We start from the raw sequence: 21,761 nt of genomic DNA, 5'->3' as shown, positions 1-21,761 counted from the left end.
TCAGACCTCATCAATGGGACCCAGGGCAGGTCCTGACAGGTAGTGGATACCAGGGAGGTTCTCAAGCTCCCAGGCTCATTAAACACTTTTATTTACAACCCAGACCTTCACCCTAGGGTCTCATCCTCTATCTACTTTATCTACTGCATAAGCCCCTCCCCAACTCCTCTGTTGACTCCCCAGGAGGCCACTCATTAGGCCACTTCCTTCAGGCTCTCATTACTGCAGCACCAGGTATGGCTCCAAGGGCTGTCTCAGAAGGCCCCGTCTCCCTGGTTGCCATGTGTTCCCAGCTTACCTCTCTCTTGTGATTATACAAAATCCGGTCTCCACTTATTTCATGTATTTCCAGCAGCATCCTCCCTGCATTCACTGACAAGAGAGTGATTTTCTACCGGCTGAATGTCTAATCCTAACACATTTTCTTCCATAAGTAGCATCCCTTTGTGATCAGAGCAACCCTGTAGGCCTTACAGACCATGTTACTGAGGTCTGCCTTCACGGCTGATAACTTTTTATTTTAACTTTTAAATTTAGCATTGTTTCATTTCCATTGTCTCTCATTTACAGTAAGTTCCAAAGTTTCCTTTTAAAATATGTTAATAATGTAAGTCAGCTTTAGGAATTTTAATGAGTAAGTGATGGTACTTGGCTATGGCAAGAACTGTGAAAAGAGGAAGTAAATGTCTAAAATCTGGGAAACAGTAGTCCCAGTGAAAGGAATGAAGAAATGGCAGTAGGGGTAAAAGGAAGGGGGAGAAATTCGAGAACCTGGAGTGATGGAATCAGCACGAGGTTCCAAGTGGTGGGATGTGGCCAAAGGGGCGGGGCCTCAAAGAGGATGCTGATGTCCCACCCATGCTTTTCTCAGAATAACCTCTGTTGGGCTGCCCTCTCCACAGCACCCATCTACAGGAACTCTTGTCTATTCTCCACCACAGCCCCTAGTTGGCAGCTTCATAGCAATGCTCACAATCAACCCATTAGTGTGTCTGCTGCTCCCACAGGATGGCACATTCTCTCTCCTGCGCACCATTGTCTCCCAGGGCCTAGAGTGCTGCCTGGCTAGAACCAGGCTCTATATGTCTGCTGGGTGAATAACTGCACGAATGGCTATTTTGAAAGCTGGTTGATAGCTTTTAAAAATAGAGATAAGAAACACATCTGAAAAGGAAAGTGAAGAGCACAGTGCATCTGGGATAGTGTCTACAAGCCACGCGTCAAAATAGGGACGGGAGCTGTTTAGAGGTCACTGCTCATCAATGAAACAGCTTTTCCTCTATACCTCGCAGACTGAGTTTTCTCAACAAGTTCCTTGATTCTTTTCCTGAAATGTAAGTTAAAACCTGTAAGGAATGTTAAAACACTGACAGACAAATGTTCGCTCTTCCTAAAATTTATCATGTACTTTCCCAACCCTGAGCCTCTACACCTAGGGTACTGGCCTCTAGAATTTTCTTACCTCTGGGCCTGGAAAAATAACTATTCATTTATTTACACAAGTACTAGACAAATACAGACTCATAAAAATTTCAAACACAGAAGTATATCTAGCAAAAGGTGAAAGAGAGAGATGTGATACATATGTACAATGGAATATTCCTCGACCATAAAAAAGAATGAGGTTTTACCATCTGCAACAAGGATGGACCTAGAGCGTATTGTGTTAAGTGAAATGCATCAGAGAAAAAAAAAACAAATACCATATGATTCCATTTATATGTGGAATCTAACAAAACAAAATAAACGAACAAGCAAGTTGGAAGCAAACTCATAGATATAGAGAACAAACTGATGGTTGCCAGATGAGAGGTTGTTGGGGGACTGAGTGAAAAAGGTGAAGGGCTAAAGAAGTACAAATTGGTAGTTACAAAATTGTCACAGGGATGTAAAGTATAGCATAGAGAATAATGTCAATAATATTGTAGTAACTATATATAGTGCCAGGTGTACTAGACTAGTCAGGGGGAATCACTTTGTAAAATATATATATATATTAATATATATATATTATATAAATATATATTATATATATAATTACATGTATATATAATATATATATAAAACCACCATGCTGTACACCTGAAACTAATATAAAATAATACTCAATGTCAGCTGTAATTGAAAAATAGAAGTAAAATTTTAAAAAATTTTTTAAAAGGTGAAAGAGAACTTGCCCTAATTCTACTTCCTTCTCCAGAGGTAACATAGTAAACAGCTTGATATTACATATCTAGTACTTTTAAAAAATGAATTTTTATATACATACAAATAAAACTATATAGTTTAGATTTCTTAATATAAATAATGAAAATTTTAACGTATATATTACATGCTTACTTGAAAACATGTACAGTATTTTTCTAAGATAAATGAAAGATATATATATTTTACATTTTAGTAGATTTTGAAAAATTGCCATATAAAAGCTTTACTAATTCTTGTTCCTATTAGTTGTGATTGCCAGTACCCAGCTCCACATGTTCTCTTTGACACTGGATGTTGTTTATGTTTTCATTTTTTGCCGGTCTGCTTCAGGGAAAATGATACTTAGTATTTGAATTTACATTTCCATGAGCCTTACTGAGATTAAATATTATATGTTTACTGGCCATCTGCATTTCATCTGTTTATAAAAATAAATATGAATTGCCTGTTTATAAATTGCTTTTGCCCAATTTTCCTTTGTGTGTTTGTCTTTTTAAAATTGATTTGTGGGAATTCTTCTTTTATAACGGACAGTAGTCCTCTGTGGTATGTATGTTGCATATATTTCTGTCTGTTACTTGCCTGTCTTTCAATGTACCAAGTTTTTTAATGTATATAGTCAAATGTGTCATTCTTTCTCGGTCTCCCAAGATTACCCATGAAAGGTTATCTTAGGCCATAAATGGAAAGAATGACACATTTGACTTTATATGAAAAATATATAATGTACATTTATGTATATAAAATGCACACACATATATACGCATCAAATACTCTCTATACATATCTCTATACATCAAATACTTTTTCAGTGTTTGTTTTTTTAATTTAGATTTTATTTCTTCACCCCTACAACCCATGGAGTAGACACTATTACTATGCCCATTTTACAAATAATAAGACTAAGGGACACATAAGTTAAGACAGCAATCTGCCCTCAGAGCCTATGCTCTTAAGCGAAATTTTATTTACATATTACAAAACAACAAAAATTAATACAGTATGATAACAGCACAGCAATAGTTAGCTCCTATAAATAAAACAGATAATCCAGAAATATCATTTAGCATATAAAAGGACAAAATTATAAAATATTAGAGAACAAAGATTGCTCATAAATGATGTTGGAAAAACCATTTAGCGTTATTTTTAAATCAGTTTAAATCCACTTTGCACATCATCCACCAGAGTAAAAACCAGAAGGAAAAACCCCTTAAAAGAGGATAATTTATATCTCTAAAGTAAGAAGAATTAGGGGAAAAAAGGATATATTTGGATATGTAAAAATGTTAAATGGCTGCATGTTTCTAAAAAACTTATTTTAAAATGTATGCAATACCCAGAGTCAGTTCTCCTTCCATCACCATATATTTGATCCCCCTTACCCTCATCTCCCACCCGTCCCTTACCCTCTGGTAACCACTAAACTATTGTCTGTGTCTATGAGTTTTTGTTTCTCATTTGTTTGTCTTGTTCTTTTGTTGTTTTTGGTTTATATACCACATATCAGGGAAATCATATAGTTCTCTGCTTTTTCTATCTGAGTTATTTCACTTAGCATCATACTCTCAAGATCCATCCATGTTGTCACAAATGTTCCTATATCATCTTTTCTTACCGCCGAATAGTATGGTGAACACACAATGGGATTTATAAATGATGTAATATAGAATTGTACACCTGAAATCTATGTAATTTTACTAACAATTGTCACCCCAATAAATTTAAAAAAAATGTATACAATAGTCTGCGAAAAATAACAGGAAAATATGGCAAATGAATCTTATTAAAAACCCATATAAATTAGCAAAAAAATAAAAAAGGCATTAATATCCTAACAAAGAAATGAGCAAAAGAGAAAGTACAACTTGTAAACAAACATGTGGAAAAAATGTTCAGCCTAACTATATTAAAAAAACAAAATTACAAAAAAGGGCTTCTGTTTTGCCTATTTTTTTATGACACTGTCATTGGTGGAATGGATAAAATTAAGCTGATACTCTCACACAGAGTGTTGATAGAAAGCAATTTAGAAACATGTACCAAGCACCATTAAAATATTCATGTCCCTTTTACTCAGTAACCCCATGTTTGAGACTCTATTCTACAGACATAATCCAAAAACATGGGGAAAATTATAATGGATATGATAGTTACTGAAGTATTATTTATAATAGAAAAAAAAGAAGAAGAATACCAAACCCAAAAAAGAAAAGCAGCCCAATTTTCAAAAACATGGAATAAAAACGTAAGTAATTTATGGAACAATGACTTACTAGAACATTATGCACTCTTAAAAATAATTGTGAAACCAAAAATATAAATAACCTTATGCTATAATATCTAGTTATATAAATAGCAACATAGAAACTTTAAGTTGTGTTAGGGCATAGGATTAAGTCCCTATTTTCTCTAATTTCTAAATTTACTTTGGATTTAAAAAACCCCAAGTTCCAATCCCAGTTGTACCACTCCATCCACCAATTAGTCTGACCTTGACCAAGTTATATCACCTTTCTGTGCCTCAGTTTTCTCACCTATAAAGTGAAGACCATAAATGTAACCACCTCATGGAACTACTGTGAAAATCAAATAAGATAATGTTTGTGAAAAACTTGACTGCTGTATCTGTCACACAGTAAACACTCAAAAATGCTACTTTTATCATTAAAAACATTTAACGTGTTTTAAAAATAAAATTGAAATGAGGGAAGAAGATACTTCACATGGAGTGGTGTGGGCACAGAGCCCTGGAGAGCAGTTTCCAGGCTCTCGGCCTCACATGGAAAGGTGCTGGCTCGGGCAGTAGATGGTCATCAGCTGTGACTAGTTGGCCATCAGCTGTTACCGGTTAGATATTAGCCACTGATATAACTGCTGTGGCTACGCTAGCAAGAGCGGATTTGTGGATTGCAGATTGCAGTTAACCAGTGAGGTTGGTTGGCAGAGAAGCGGACGGCGGGTGGCGGATCGTGTGGCTCCTGCTTCCTGTGTCTCCAACCCCGCCGCCAGCGAGACTATAGTGGTATGACTCCCCTATCTATGGCTCCGTGGGTGTTCCTTTTTGGCCTCACCATGTCCTGCGTTCTTATGTGGGGAGCGGGACCAGAGACCCCGCATGACACCCTGCATGACAAGTGGGTTCTTTTTCAACTGCAAGTTTAGTATGATTAATTTTGACTTCCTCTATTTTTGTGGGCTTCTCCTGCTAAGAACAGACAGCACTTACACGTAAACTCACTTGGCAAAGGAAAAATTAAAGAAGTGAAATGGCTACTCATAACTAGAGCCGTGTGAAAATAAATAGTCTGTGAAGTTGATTGTAAAGGAACAAACGGAGCCATATCAATGAGGACTAAAGTAAAAACAGCAAATGTACGTCATTACCTTTGCCTTCTAATGGGGGAACGGGGGAAATCACATTTCTCAAGTAAACTTAAAATATGGACTTCCTAAACTACTGAGCTAAATGTTTTATTCTAGTAAGAAATTAAGTCAGTGGAAAAAGGGAATAAAAACCCAAAACTTAATTTCTAGAAAATAGACTGGTGAAAAGACATTTCAAAGTAGTCTGAGACCCTTGCAGGGGTGGGGTGCAGGAAGAGGGGTGGGACAAAATACTGCCTAAACAGAAACCATATAATGAGTAACTTCCTAGAAAAGCCTCTATCTTTGTCATATCTTTGAAATTCAGCCATCAAGGCCTCATAAGTACAATGTTTGGCCCAGATATCGAGCACAGGGACGTTATCAGGCCCTCTGCAAGATGGGAAGGTGAACTCTGAAGTGCTGATCTTTGAGGGGAGAAAGCTCTAGCACCTTCCAGGGGGCTAAGAAACAGTCTAGTGGGCAGTTCTCTCCACAGGACTTTAGACTTCCCACATTTGGGGAAAAGAATGCACAGAAACAGCCCTATTCACCTTGGTTGTGAAAAGCGAATCTTCACACCGCTAGTAATTAGTATCCATAGAGAGGATTTCTTTTCCAAAGAACTTTACACAGTTAACTTGAAGTTAGCATGAATTATCTACTTTGCAAGATGAAAAAAATAATAGGTAGTGAAAACAAAACAGTTTTTCAAGATGTCAGAAGATGAATTTCAAATTCAATTTTAGCCCCTCAAACATGCATGTAGTGTTAGCTGATCCAGTCCATGAACCACAAACGAATGTATTAATAATAATGCCTTAGTCCTAGCAAGATTCACTGGGTACATTTGACAGTATACCTAAAGCCGAAGAACCTCTTCCCCCAGATAGAGCTTTTCGTCTAAGATTTTCCATCCTCATCTTAAATAATAACCAACTATGTACTTACTGCAAAGCCTTTTGCTTCTCCTGCTTCTTGGGAGCCGCTGACCTCAATCAGCAAGTCAGCCGCACTATTCTGGGGTTCCGTGCTGGCCAGGGAGGAAAACCACAAGGGGCCGAGGCAGTGAGCATTTGAGCAATGCTTCACTCAGGAAGCAGGCGGGCTCTGCTCTCCAGGGCCTCTGACGGCCTCTCCCTCTGTCTCTCACAATCTCTCTCTCTCTCTCTCTCTCTCTCTCTCTCTCTCTCTCTCTCTCTCTCTCTCTCACACACACACACACACACACACACACACACACACACACACACACTGCAAAATCATTTCTATCCTACCCGGCTCCTGAGTACTTAAATGTATCTCTCTAAAACATACGGATTTAAGATGTACACTGCCTAGTTTCTTATTGATTGCTCCCTGAGATATCAAACAGAAAAAAGAAGAAAAAAAAAGCCAGTCTGTTCTTCAGAGGCGAGTCTGCCCTGAAGCCTCAGGGCCCCTCACTTGCCTTTGCCTGTGAGTTGTAGAATGTTCTAGGTGAGATGGGGAAGCCGGGTAACAATCAGGAAGCATTTTAATGCAGGTAGTTCTGATAAACTGACTCAAGGGATCTTGGAGGTAAGGCATTGGATCTCCAATGCTTTGGTAATTTGTTGTGATTTCTTTTTCATTCTAAATAAATATTTTTGTACCTAATTTTGAATTCCAAGAGCTGCAAAATTACAGGAGCACTCTCACAAAACCTGGGGTCCATGTCCCCTGCCACTACACGTGGCCTACAAGCCCCAGTGACCATGAGATCGCCTGCAACAGGGAACAAACACGCTGCACAGAAAAAAAAAAAGGAAGAAATTTTGTGCAGGTAAACAAGCTACATGTGTTATATCCACGCTCACCAGAAACTGGCATTATCAGGGCTAGGCTGAGCTTAGTCATGGCCATATGTTAGATTTTAATTGCTCTTTTACTGGATAATAGGTGTGAAGAGCAGACAAGTAGCTCTTACATGGCGGAGAGTTCTTAGCAGACAGTGTGAGTTTGCAAAGTCTCAGTGACACTGAATCCCTGATGTTCACTGTAGTTCCATCCCCCATATGCAGACTCTGCCATTCTCATCACAGACCATAGTAAGGAGCTGTCCTCACACAGCCTAGTGCCGGCCTTTCCCTGCCAGGGGTATTATTACAACTGTGGCCCGCTGGCTTCCTGGCAAATGCTCCCACCTTTGGTGGCCCTCCCTCTTTGCCTTAAAGAAAGCAGAGGCATAAGCATGGGACTTGCTCTCATTGAGGAGTATCCACCCTCTTGGGGGTCAGGAGTTTCAGGGACATAACTTGTCTGGGTATTCCTCCAGTGTGGCAGCATGGCACAGACACTGGAGTTCGTAGTGGCCGGGACTCTGCAAGTGACAGAACTCCAACTCAACTTTGCTTAAGAAAAATAGTAAACTTATTGGCTTGACTAACTGGAAAGTCTAGGGATGAATTCAAGCTGGCTTTAAGCCAGCTAGACCTACAGGTTCAAATGTCATTGAAAATCTGTTTTTCATTATCTCTCAGCTCTGCTTCCCTGGGTTCACTTAATTCAAACACAGGGGCTCTTGGGATGGGAAAGCCTTTCCCAGGAGCATTCCAGGATTAGAGGTATTTAGAATTCAAGACCTCAGAAAAAGGGAGACACACCTCAGAAAAGAACCCCAAGGTGATACATTGCCCAACCCAGTGACCAAGCAGAAGGAACTGGGTGATTGGTACCCTACTAATTATGAGAAGAACAGTTCCCAAAAGCAAAAAAATGCTGGACAGACAAGAAAGTACAAGCTAGTAACCCACTACTGCCTTGGATGATTAAGCCTTTCATGTGATCATGTGTGATCATGTCTTATTTCTCCAACTGGACTGTAAATCTATTAATAGAAGGATATGTACAAAATGTTAACAGTGGTTATCTCTGGAATTGTGTCATTTATTTTTTAAATTCACATTGTAGCTTCTAAACAGGTGGATATTAAATAAAATAATACAATTAAAGAAGTTATTTAATGCTAAACAAATCCCATATACAAAGCAAACATACATATATAGTCTGACAAGTTCATGAACTCATCCTAGAAAAAGTGCTACATACCTCATTGCTGAATATCCCTACGGTCACCTTCAAAGTACTCCCCTTGGGAAGCTATGCACCAACGCCAGCACCTAGTCCACCCTTCAAAGCAATTTTGGAACTCTTTTTCTGGAATGGCCATCAGTGCTGTCGTCGTATTACCCTTGATGTCCTGAAAATGTCTTCCTTCCAATATTTCCTTTATCTTTGGGTAAACAAAGAAGTCATTGGGGGCCAGATCAGGTGAGTAGGGAGGGTGTTCCAATACAGTTATTTGTTTACTGGCTAAAAACTCCCTCACAGACAGTGCAGTGTGAGCTGGTGCATTGTCGTGATGCAAGAGCCATGAATTGTTGGCAAAAATTCAGGTCGTTTAACTTTTTCACACAGCCTTTTCAGCACTTCCAAATAGTAAACTTGGTTAACTGTTTGTCCAGTTGGTACAAATTCATAATGAATAATCCATCTGATATTAAAAAAGGTCAGCAATATCATTTTGACTCTTGATTTGGGCTGATGGAACTTTTTGGGTCATGGAGAATTGGCTGACTTTCATTGTGCACTTTGATGCGCATGTTAAATCACCAGTGATAACATGGCCTGAAACAGCGTATTGCATCCCAAATGATCTTGGCAAACTTCGACTCTCCTTTGCTTTGTCATCGGTGAGCTCCTTCGGGACCATTTTTGCACACACCTTTCTCATGCCAAGATTTTCAGTTAAGATTTTCTTAACTTTTTCTCTATCAATGTTTACTTGGTCTGCTATACTTCTCACAGTCAGCTGATTATTTTGATGCACAATTTGATGAATTTTTGCAATGTTTTCATCAGTTCTGTTTGTTACTGGCCACCCTGACCTTTCTTCATCAGTGACGTGTTCTCTCTCCTCAGAAAAATGTTCAATCCATTTGTACACTGCCGTTTCTGGCATTATCCCCATAAACGTGGACTAACATGTCCCTGATTTCACTTCCACAGTTTAACAAGAAATTTAATGTTTGTTCACTGCTCTAATTTAAGCTCAGACATTCTCACGACAGCACACAAAAATATGCAACAACAATAATGAATGCCACTCAGCAAGACACTACCACACGTCGACACAAACACAGCTGTGAGACACTGATATACCAAGATTATGAAACCTTACCGAGCTGTTCATATAGTGTTGCCAATGTCAGTGCACTGTGGCAAGTTCGCGAACTTCATTGTCATATCTCGTGTGTGTGTGTGTGTGTGTGTGTGTGTGTGTATGTACACACACACACACACACACACATATATAATATCTATGAGTATATATAATTGCTATAAATAAACCTGGTAAGAAAATTGCAGTCACCCTCAAAAAAATCTATAACATTTTACCAAACAACAAAAAAGAAGACTGGATGAAAGAAACATATCATGTCCTTCCAATTAGATACTCATTCTCTACAAAAATAATTTTCTAATGTTATAATTTCAATAAAAATTCTAATAGGACTAGAAGTGTGAAGAAAATTCTTCATAAAATTATCCTAAAATTCACCTGGTAAAATAATTAATTCATCTCTATAGAAGAAAATTCTTGAGAAAAAAAAAAGAAGAAAGTGGATTTTACTGCAAGATATTAAAATAGACCAGAAAAATAAAATAATTACAATGGTATGGTTCAGGAATAGAAAGATCATCAGTAGATCATAATAAAGACCCGTAATAAGGATTTAGGTTGTGATAAAGATGGTATTACTAATCTGAGGATAAAAAATAGATTGTTTTTTAAAATGGCATTGGAAAAATTGGCTAATCATTTGCAAAAAACAAAAAGACCCCTATCTCACACCATGTACCCAAATGAATTCTGATGGAATAAAGATTTAAGTGGAGCTAAAAAGAAGCATTATACTAAGAACTAGAAGAAAACAGAGATTATATATCTAAACAAGGTGAGAAAGGCCTCTCTGAACCCACATGCAAAGGCAGAATACATAAAGAAAAACAGATTTGACTACTTGAAAATCAAAACCCTCTGCAAATAAAAAACTACTATAAACAAAATGCAAATACCATTGATAAGATGAGACAAACATCTGAACATAACCTTTGGTTCAGCTATTCCATTTTTAGGATCGTATCCTATAAACATAATCATGAATGAAGACAAAGCTATATGTGTAAGAGTTATGAGCTTATCTTTCATTATAACAATGACAACAACAAAGGAAATAATTAAAAGTCTAACTGGTTAAATTATGGTACATCCACATAATTAAAGATTATGCAGCCATTAAAAGTGACGCTATATCAATATTCCTTTTGATATAGATGCAAAAATCCTGCACAGAATAACTACCAAACTAAATCTAGCAACATATATAAAGGATTATACACAATGACCAAGCAGGATTTATCCCAGGAATTTAAGGTTGGTCCAACATATGACAATCAATGTAATATACCACGTTAGAGAATAAAGGACAAAACCACATGATCATTTCAAGAGATGCAGAAACAGCATCTCACAAAATCCAATGCACTTTCATGATAAAAACACCCAATAGGCCAGCCCGGTGGCTCAGGCAGTTGGAACTCCGTGCTCCTAACACCCCAAAGGCTGCCAGTTCGATTCCCACATGGGCCAGTGCCAGATGGCTCAGTTGGTTGGAGTGTGTCCTCTCAAGCACAAGGTTGCCGGTTCGACTCCCGCAAGGGATGGTGGGCTGCGCCCCCTGCAATTAACAATGGCAACTGGACCTGGAGCTAAACTGCGCCCTCCACAACTAAGATTGAAAGGACAACAACTTGACTTGGAAAAAGTCCTGGAAGTACACACTGTTCCCCAATAAAGTCCTGTTCCCCCTTCCCCAATAAAAAACAAACAAACAAACGAAACACTCAACAAACTAGGAATAAAGGGAAATTCCTCAATTTGATAAAGGGCAACTACAAAATGCCCCGGCAACTGACACTGTACTTAATGGTAAAAATCTGAAATTTTCTCCTAAGACTAGAAACAAGATAAGGATGTCTCTGCTCTCACAACTTTTAGTCAAGATTATACTGGAGTCTTTAGCCAAGGGAATTAGGCAAGAAAAAGAAAGAAAATGCATCCGATTGGTAAGAAAATAAAAACATCTCTATTAACAGGTGACGTGGTCTTATATGTAGAAAATCCTAAAGAATCTGAAACAACAAAACAGAGCTAATGAACTTGTTCAGCAAGGTTGTAGGATACAAAAATCAATTTTATTTCTATATACTTGCAATGAACAATGCAAATATACTAAGAAAACAATTCTATTTACAATAGCATCAAAAAGAATAAAATACTTAGACATTTATCTAACAAAATACTTATAAGACTTGTACACAAAAACTGCAAACATTGAAAAAAACTAAGGAGGTCAAATAAATTGACAGACATCCCATGCTCATGCACTGTAAGACTTAAGATGACAATACCCCTCGAATTGATCTACAGATTCAACATAACCGATATCAAAATTCCAGCTGCTCTTTTTGCGGAAATTTACAAGCTAATTCTATAACTCCATGGAAGTGCAAGGGACCCAGAACAATCAAAACAATCCTGAAAAAGAATAACAAAATGTAAATGAATTAAATGCTCCAATCAAAGAACATGGGGCGGCTGGGTGGATGGGTTGATAGGACCCTGGCATGTGATGCCTACAGGAGACTTACTTCGGATTGGACTAGGGGTGGGGGGGAATGAAGAGGAATGTTTCATGAGGGTGGAGGCTTGGGGAAGGGCTGGGGTAGCAGTGCTTGTACTGGGCAAGATAGACTTCAGAATGGGGGCTGTGACAAGAGACAAAGAATGACTCAGTAATTCCACTTCTCGGTATTTATCCAAAGAAACCCAACACACTAATTTAAAAAGACATATGTATCCATATGTTCACTGCAACATTATTTAATAGCCAAGATATGGAAGCAACCTAAGTGTCCATCAATAGATGAATGGATAAAGAAGAAATGTACATGTATACAATGGAATATTATGCAGCCATAAAAAGATTGAAAACTTGCTATCTGCAACAACATGGATAGACCTAGAGGGTACTATCCTGAGTGAAATAAGTCAGACAGGGAAAGACAAATGCCACATGATTTCATTTATATGTGGAATCTAAATAACATGATAAATGAACAAACAAAACAAACAAACTCATAGAGACAGAGAACATTTTGATGGTTGTCAGATGGGAGGAGAGTTGGGGGGATGGGTGAAAAAGGGGAAGAGATTAAGAAATACAAATTGGTAGTTACAAAATAGTCATGGGGATGTAAACTATAGCATAGGAAATATAGTCAATAATGTTTTAATCATTATATATGGTGTCAGATGGGTACTAGATTTATCAGGGTGATCACTTCATAAATTTTATAAATGTCTAATCACTATGCTGTACACCAGAAACTAACATAATATTATATGTCAATGTAATTGGGAAAATAAAAATTATTTTAAAAATAGAAAAGGCAACCTACAGAATGGGAGAAAATATTTGCAAACCATATATATCTGATAAGGAGTTAACCTCCAAAATATAGAAAGAACTACTACAACTCAACAGTAAAAAGCAAAAAACAAAAAACCTGATTAAAAGATGGGCTAAGGACTTGAATAGACATTTCTCCAAAGAATACATACAAATGGCCAATAGGTATATAAAAAAAGATCAATATCACTAATCATTGGGGAAATACAAATCAAAACCACAATGAGCTATTACCTCACACCTGTCAAGGATGGCTATTATTAAAAAAAAAAAAAAAAAAAAAAAGACAAGTGTTAGTGAGGATGTGGAGAAATTGGAATCCTTGAACATTATTGGTGGGAATATAAAATAGTGCAGACACTATGGAAAACAGAGGTATCTCAAAAATTTAAAAATAGAGCTACCATATGATCCAGCAATTCCACTTTTGGGTATTTATCCAAAAGAACTGAAATCAGAACCTCTAAGAGATATTAGCACTTCTATGTTTGTTGCAGCACTATTCACAGTAGCCAAGAGGTGGAAACAACATAAATGTCCACTGACAGATGAGTGGATAAAGAAGATATGGTATATACATACGATGGAATACCGTTCAGCCTTTATAAAGCAGGAAATTTGCAGTATGTGACAACATGATGCTAAGTAAGGCAGTCACAGAAAGACAAACACTGCATGATTTCACTTCTGTGAGGTATCTAAAATAGTTAAATTTATAGAATCAAAGAGTAAAATGGTGTGCCAGGGGCTGGGGGAGGCGAAAATGAAGAGTTACTAATCAATGGGCGTAAAGTTTTAGTCAAGCAAGATGAATAAGCTCTAGAGATTTGCTATACAATACTGTACCTACAGTCAACGATAATGTATTCTACACTTGAAAACTTATTAAGATGGTAGATCTCACGTTGTGTTCTTATTACAATAAAATAAAACTTCAAAAAATAAATTACCGCCCCCCTCCAAAAAAGGATAGTTATCTCTGGGTGGAGGGACGATGGGAAGTTTTAGTTTTTCTCTATGCTTTTAAGATTTTTCTATACCAGTTGCAATGAACATGTAGCAGTTTTATAATTTAAAAAATACTATTTAAGCATAACAACAATTATGTACCCTGAGAACATCAGACTCATTTTGTGACTTTGATGGTTTATACTGCAGGAATCAGGTTCAATTTGACCCAAGGAAGGCTTTCTTAATTGTAGAAATAATTAAACCCCGGACAAGAATTCCTTCGCAGGGAATATGTAATCTCTACTCATGGATTCTCTGAGAACAGAGTAAGAAGAAGGACCACAGTGGCATGTAGGGGTGTTCATTTGCATGGAGGCTGGACAGTGTAAGGGTGGTCTAGCTCCGAGATCCAGATCACAAGTCCAGACCAAAGCTGAAGGAAACCTCCATGTAGGCTAAGCTCCAAAGTGCCTCAGTGGGAAACCTGCCAGCTCTCCACGGAACAGAATTTCCTAAACCTTAGCCAAAAATCAAAAGCCTAAAAATGCTCTGTTTTGCTCTTGGAAAACAAATTCAGCAAACCTAAAAATAACTAGGACAAAGCCAAAAGATGAAAGTGACTCTGGTTTCAAACAGATGTTTGACTAATTTTTGCAAAGACTGTCAGAGTAAGAGTCCTACATTACAGCAGAGAAGTACCCAAGAAAATCTGTTATTGTGCGGGGTGAAAGGGCACACCCTCAAGGGCAGAAAAGGGCGAAAATCTTCAAGAGTTTCTTAGTTTCATATAGCCCACAAAAGCTCCAGTATTTATTACCAGAAAATTAGTATAAATAGAAATTATCTCATGAGTTAGCAAGTCATAGTGAATATACTAACATACTGAATAAAATCCTAAATTTGACATAAGCATTGTAGTATAGAAATACATTGCTCTTTGTAAATATCTAGAAAATCTGACTATAACCACTCACTCCTAAGAGGAACTTGACTTCTATGTTAACCAAACCATTTCTTAAGATGACTTTTTAATTTAGTTCTAAGCATAAACTTTCACTATAAGAAATTACATAGAGAAGAGAAATTACAGAGGGAGACACACCGCACCGGGAAAGTGGTGGTTAGCAAAGATGGCCTTCTCAGAAGCTGTGAGGCAAAGATCACCGCGCCCTCCCTAAGAAAGCAGAACAGCAAGGCTCTTGTAAATGTACGAAGGAACGAGAAGTTTGTCAGTTTACAAGTTACAATACACTGATGTATTTTCTTTTTAAAAAGCACTCAGCTTAGTGCCAGATGAATTCATACACCTAAAGGACCCTGAGAGGTCATGCAGCCATGAGGTATGTCTGCCTCCGGGGACGGACCCTCCCTGCTGTCCTCCCACTCCACTGACCACCCTCTGCTTCTAGTGCCAGACACCTGCCACCCACATTGCACTTTGTGCCACCCACCCTGGCTGTGTGAGGACACAGGCTATGCATGTGTTTGAATTTGTTTAATTAGCCAGGAATAGGAAAGCAGAGAACTCTTGGTTTCAAAGCAGATGTTAAACTAATTTCGGGAAAGAACAAGAGCCCCATAGCATCTGAAGAATGACTCAGCCTCAGGGCCCCCTCCCCCCCAGTTCCGTCATACTTAGAGATGTGCTCATCTACCTGACCTCCTGCGATCAAGATTCTGAATCTGAAAGACCCCTCTCTGACCTCCAGCTGTTCCTCTTTCAGCTACCCCACTACCATGCTCCCTCCCAGCCTGGTTTCTCCCACTCTCAGGTTCCTTCCCTCCCCTGCTAGATGCACAGGTCTCCCTGCCCATTTTGAGCCTCAAGGTCACCTCCTTCCACCATGCTGCCCACCAGCCCCCTAGATACCCTTACTCTAGCTCTGCTCAGCTGCCAACCAGGGACTGCCAAATCACACATTTTTCTTTGTTCACGACCTGGGTCTCCAAACGGAACTATACAGACTGAATTCCCCTGAGGCCATATGACCCTCAGTGTCTCTGAGCAATTGATTTATTCAACTCTAACTAGCTTCTTGTTGAACCTTCCAAAAAGCATTTATTCTAAGAATTTCTCAGTCAAGTTTAACTTAGAAAGGGAAGGTCCTTAGCCTGACTGTGATCACAGGTCAAGCATTTTCACTATTAACAAAGCTAATATCCAGTCTCTCATTCTGATTCCTGACTCTCGTTTCTTCACTGATTATGAACTGTCTGTATTTGTGATGGTGTGTGAGGGAAGAACGATGTTCATGATTATTTTCCCAACTCCCAACAACCACCTTTGAACCTCTGCTCCCACCTTCATCTATATACGGGAAGGGTCTTCCCTAAATCCACAGAAAGTAGAAGGAAGAAATGAATAATATAAAAGCAGCAATTAATGAAACAGAAAACATTTTTTAGAATAGTCTTGAAAATTAATAAAATGAAAAGCTGATGTCTTGAAAGGACTAACAAGATAGAACCTCTGACAAACCTAATCAAGGAAGAAAAATAGAAGGCACCCAAATTAGAAACAAAAAAGAAGACATAATTACATATATGGATTTGTAAACTGGGCAAAACAGATAATTTTCTAGGAAAATATAGATTACCAAAATTAACTTAAGAAGAAACAGCCTCACAGAAAAAAAGGCAAAGGACAGGAAAAGGCAGTTCACAAAAGGAAAAACTCTAGTAAATATATGAAAAGATACGTAACCTACCTAGTATCCAAGAAACATGAACTTTACTTATAAGTGTCGCTATAAATAGCAGTAAGATATTTTTTAGTAAGATATTTTTAAGCCCATCAGATGGACTAATATTTTTAAAAGGGATAACAGTGCTAGCAAAAATGTAGGAAGTAGGCACTTTCATACACTTGTGTCTGTGGCTTTTGAAAGGCAGGTAGAGTGGAAGTTGTAAAGGGAGACTTTTCATATTTTACTCTATATTTGAATTAGTATAAGAATGTATTTTCGTATTATACTTGAAATTTTAAAAATGTAATTTCTAAGTTTGTATACTCAAGGATTAATACCATAATTGTTATACTCTCTCAGATTAGAGAATAAAATAATTTGAAATGAGGACATAGACTTAAAATACTTTACAGATCTGAAACATAATAGGTAAGAAAAAGGAGAAATAGAAAAATAAGCAGCAAAGTACAGGCTGATATGCTACAGAAGGAAACCACACATGCAAAAACATCAGCTACTCGAGCACAGAACCTCTGTGCTGTTTGCTGCATATCTCTCCACCCCTTGCAGTGCCCAGCACGGAGCACTTAGTAAATGTTTGGAATGAATAAATGAAAGAAAAATGGCACTAAAGTACATGAAAAGGTACTCTGGGAATTTCAATTTCAAAATATACAAGGGAAACAGTTTTATTCACAAATATGAAATCAAAATTATTTTCGCTGAAATCCTGTTATACTCTTAAGATAATCACTAAGTTTGGAATTTATACTTGCACTGGTCAGTTTTCTGCAGCTAACCTTCAGTTAAAAGGATGTGGTTTATCTTGCTTAGTCTGGTACTGTATTTTCACAATAATTTTCATAATATCTGTTTGCTGCTGTTTATTTATATTTGTTAAAATTCATGTTTTCATCTTTTTTTCCGCCCCTTCTTCTGCCTCTCCCACCCCCACACTCCGGTTCAAGCCATTGTTTCTCAGTATTGTTGTGTAGGACACAGCTCCCTGGCCCATACTGGTTTATGAGCCTTGCGCTCCCCCCAGCTGAGGCAGTCGGTCAGCTGGCGGCCACTCACACTGGCTGCCGGCCACTCATGGCAGCAGACAGCAGGCGTTAAGAGCACAGAGCTCCAACCACCTGAGCCACCAGGCCAGCTCCATCTTTTTCTATTTTGTAACATTATGTCAGTTCAGAAAAATTGATAGAATAAAGTGGTTTAATGAAGTATAAAAGTCAGGTTGAAAGCAATATAAATGAGACTCTTAACAATTATAAGGATCACTACTGAACAGGATTAAAATGGAGAGATGCATGCCCTGTATGACAAGTGAGATGCCACACAGGCAGTAGAGAAGGAAAATAGTAACTAACAATGGTGAATATTGAAAAATTGGAATTTATTGGACCATTGATCCATTTGCTCCTAAGGCTAAAATGTTTTATTGTTTTTATGAAGCTTCTGATACTGGCAGAAAACCATGTACACCTTCCACGTCACTTTCAAACAAAGTACAGGGGCCTCTTTGGTAAACCAACCAAGTTCTTCCTCAAAGGCAAAGTAATGTTTCTCAGTGCAAAACCGATGCATTTCATCACGAAAGGAAAAGACCAAAACAGTAGTGGCATCATTTAAAGTTACACTTCTCAGACATAAAAACACGTACAGAACACACACTAATAGACATTTTTTAGAATAGCCTCAAAGTTAATGATACGTGTTTTGGTAAGAAAGAAAACAGAACGTGATATTAGCATAATTCTTCTATCAAATAACACTCTGAACATCAAGAAATACCAGTGACATGCCACATGGAAGAGGGATTGCTAGCACATGTGCAGGACAGCAGATAATTTCAATTTAGCATTGAATGAAACCTCTGTGCAGGAAATGAAGGTGCTGACCTTTCAGGTTTGAGGTTCATATTCAAGGGCCAAGGTTCACAGTGGAGAAGGAGCCCAGGGATCTACACTGATGGCGGACCTATTATGTGTGCCCCAGGAAGAAAAAGAGCTGCTACATAGAATAAAAGATGCTGCACTTAATGCCAGTTTACACCACTACTGTTTGTCTCAGAGAAGAGTTGATGATCTAAATAAATCATCTGATCTTCAATCAGTACTGAAAAAGGGATAAACATTATGAATCAAAATACAGTCATGGACAATCTGTCTTCTCAATGTGCCCTATGGACAGTGAGTACCAGCATTTGCTTTCCACTCTGGACTATACTGGTTGTTAAGGGCAAAAACACTCATGTGAATATTTAAAATGAGGCATGATATGAAACTGTTTCTTCACGACATTGATAAAGCCAATAAAGATCATTTCTACGATCTCAGGGGACTTGCTTACATAGAATATTTCGGTAATCAATATTTGGAGCAGTCTGAATTTTAGCCAAAATATCGTGATTTTTAATGCTAAGACGTTAGGATACTTTGATATGACCAAACTGCAAAGTAGGCAGCTAAGTCTCCAAGAGTTTGACTCTCCCAGTAGTTGACAGTTTTCTTTAGAAATTAAATACAATTTTCATACATTTTGCATATTTAAAAACTACACTGAAATGCTACAAAGCAATACCGTGTTTTCCCAAAAATAAGACCTAGCCAGGCAATCAGTTCTAATGTGTCTCTTGGAGCAAAAATCAATATAAGACCTTGTTTTATTTTACTATAATATAAGACTGGGTCTTATATAATATAATGTAATGTAATGTAATATAATGTAATATAATATAACATAATACTACGTATTATATTAATTTTTGCTCCAAAAGATGCATTAGAGCTGATTGTCTGGCTAGGTCTTATTTCGGGGAAACGGTATAAATACCATTTTTGTGATGGCTAAACTCTCTCCTGCGTGAGAGACAAGAGATGAAGCTGGAAAACAAGACAGGGATCAAACCTCAAATGGCTTTACCTGCATTGCTAAAGTGTTTGGACTTGATAACCCCTACTCAGTGAGTACAGTTTAAGCAAAGAAGACAATCAAATTCACATTTTAGAATAAATTCTTTGATGGCAGAGAGGAGAACAGATAGATTATAATGGAGTAAAGCTGGGAGCAAGAAACCATTAAGAAGCCATTTAAACAGTCTACATGAGAAATAATAAACTAAGAGAATGACAGTAAAGTTCTGAAGAGGCTGAATCAATAGATACTGAAATAGAAATAACTGGACGTGATCACCAGATGTATTTGGGGGAGAGGGAGGAGCTTCATGCTTTGGGGACAATTTGCTGTGGTTGGAAAAACAGAAGGTTTGCCATGTGTATTGGTTATCTATAGCTGTGTAACAAATTACCCACAAAACGTAGTAGCTTAAAACAATCAACATTTATTACCTCACAGTTTCTGTGGGTAAGGAGTCTAGGAAAGGTTTAACTTGATTGTTCTAGTTCAGGATCTGTTAAGAGGTGGCAGTCAAGATGGCAGCTGGGGCTGCATCATCTGAAGGATTGATCGAGGCTGGAGTTCTAAGGAGTTCCCTCACATGTCTGGCAAGTAAGTGCTGCTTTTTGGCAGGAGATCTCAGTTCCTTTCCAAGTGAACCTCCCTATAGAGTTGCTTAAATATCCTTCCATATGGCACTTGGCTTCCCCCAGTCCAAGTGATCCACGAAAGAGAGAACAAGGAGGAGGCCACAATGTCTTAAAGACCATAAAGTCTCACACCATCACTTCAGCCTTACTCCATTCTTTAGAAGGGAGTCACTCATCCCAGCTCACATTCAAGAAGAGGGGAATTAAGCTTCACCTCTTGAAAGGAAAAGTATAAAGAATATGTGGATATATTTTTAAAATCATCACACTACAGAAGTAGATAATGAGTCAATTCATGCTGAAATTGAGATGTTTAACACATTTGGTTGGAAGGGTCCAGCAGGCAGATGAACATACCCCGAGATGATCATTGCTGAATTTAGCAAGAACAAAGTCGACAGAATGACAGAAGTAAAGTCACAGAATTAAGGAGGAGGGGAAAGATAAAGGAAGTGGAATCAGGCTACTCCTAAAAACTTAGCCATGAAAGGAAGTCAACATCGGTCAGAGTAGGGGATTTTGGGGGACAAAGTTGACAAAGGTCTTGGTGGAATCCCTTGTCCATTGACTTGGGACCGAGGAAGGACCTCTTCATTTTAGAGAGAAGAAGGAAGAATGAGTGCTATTTAGTCTGGCCCTGTCTCTAGGGCAAATAGATATTCAACAGTGTGTGTGAAGAATACAGCTGCAACCCCGCGTTAAGAAAACCACCTCAAATTGTTTAGCCGCCATGTGAACCTTCCTACCTTCTTTCGTTGTATGCAGACACCTGCTACATCTCCCTGGCCTGTTCTAAGTTTTGTCATTCTGACTTACGTGCTTTCCTGTTTCCCAGCCTCTTATAACCCCTACTCCTCCCTGGGATGGCATTTGATTAGGCTGCCTATTTAAGAAGTGATGGCTTCAAACCTGGCCTCAGAATCTCCTCTATGGAACTTACCCATCAGCAGCCCTGACAGACTTGGTTACTTGGGGCCCTTCCCTGCTCCCAGTCTGTGGCCTAGTATGATCTCAGCCTAGATTCCTAGTAGTATGGATGAAGTATTAAAACATCTTCGAATCATAGTCTCTCATATTCCTTCATGTGGAACAGATGAAGGTGTGCTAGTGCTGTTTCTGTACTAGAACTCTGCTGGGGCGGGGGGCGGGGGGGTGAGACTGTTAAATATAAATGTAGTTCCCTTCCTGTTATTTATGACCTCGACAAAATTTGACCAACAGCAGATGAACATTAAACTATAATCATTCGTGAAAATGAACAACCTGATACCAGCAAGTCCCCATCTTAGCAGTTACCATAGTGAATCTTCGAAACATCTTATTAGGCACAAGATATTAAAACTAATGAAATTATAAGGACACTTTTTATTGTTGAAATTCTAATGAAATAGGCGATTAGGCTAATAATATTTTAGCTACTATTTTTAAAGCAACTATTACAG

General features: G+C 38.2%; 1 protein-coding gene across 4 annotated transcripts in view; it reads right to left on the bottom strand.

Moving 5' to 3' along the window:
* Nucleotides 1–21,761, bottom strand: part of SPECC1 (sperm antigen with calponin homology and coiled-coil domains 1) — a 245,841-nt gene that overhangs the window by 187,869 nt on the left and 36,211 nt on the right. The window contains exon 1 of one of the 4 annotated variants that reach the window (XR_004421300.1): nt 6,526–6,693. The exons of 1 other annotated variant lie outside the window; for it this stretch is intronic. The gene's annotated coding sequence lies outside the window, so the exon portion shown is untranslated. Of the gene's footprint in view, nt 1–6,525; nt 6,695–21,761 lie in introns of those variants that run through there. 2 more of the 4 variants (XM_033090269.1, XM_033090274.1) reach the window with 2 other exon arrangements.

Source organism: Rhinolophus ferrumequinum, chromosome 21, assembly GCF_004115265.2.
Source record: "Rhinolophus ferrumequinum isolate MPI-CBG mRhiFer1 chromosome 21, mRhiFer1_v1.p, whole genome shotgun sequence".
NCBI classification, from domain to species: Eukaryota; Metazoa; Chordata; class Mammalia; order Chiroptera; family Rhinolophidae; genus Rhinolophus; species Rhinolophus ferrumequinum.
This window is presented reverse-complemented; position numbering and strand designations above follow the sequence as displayed.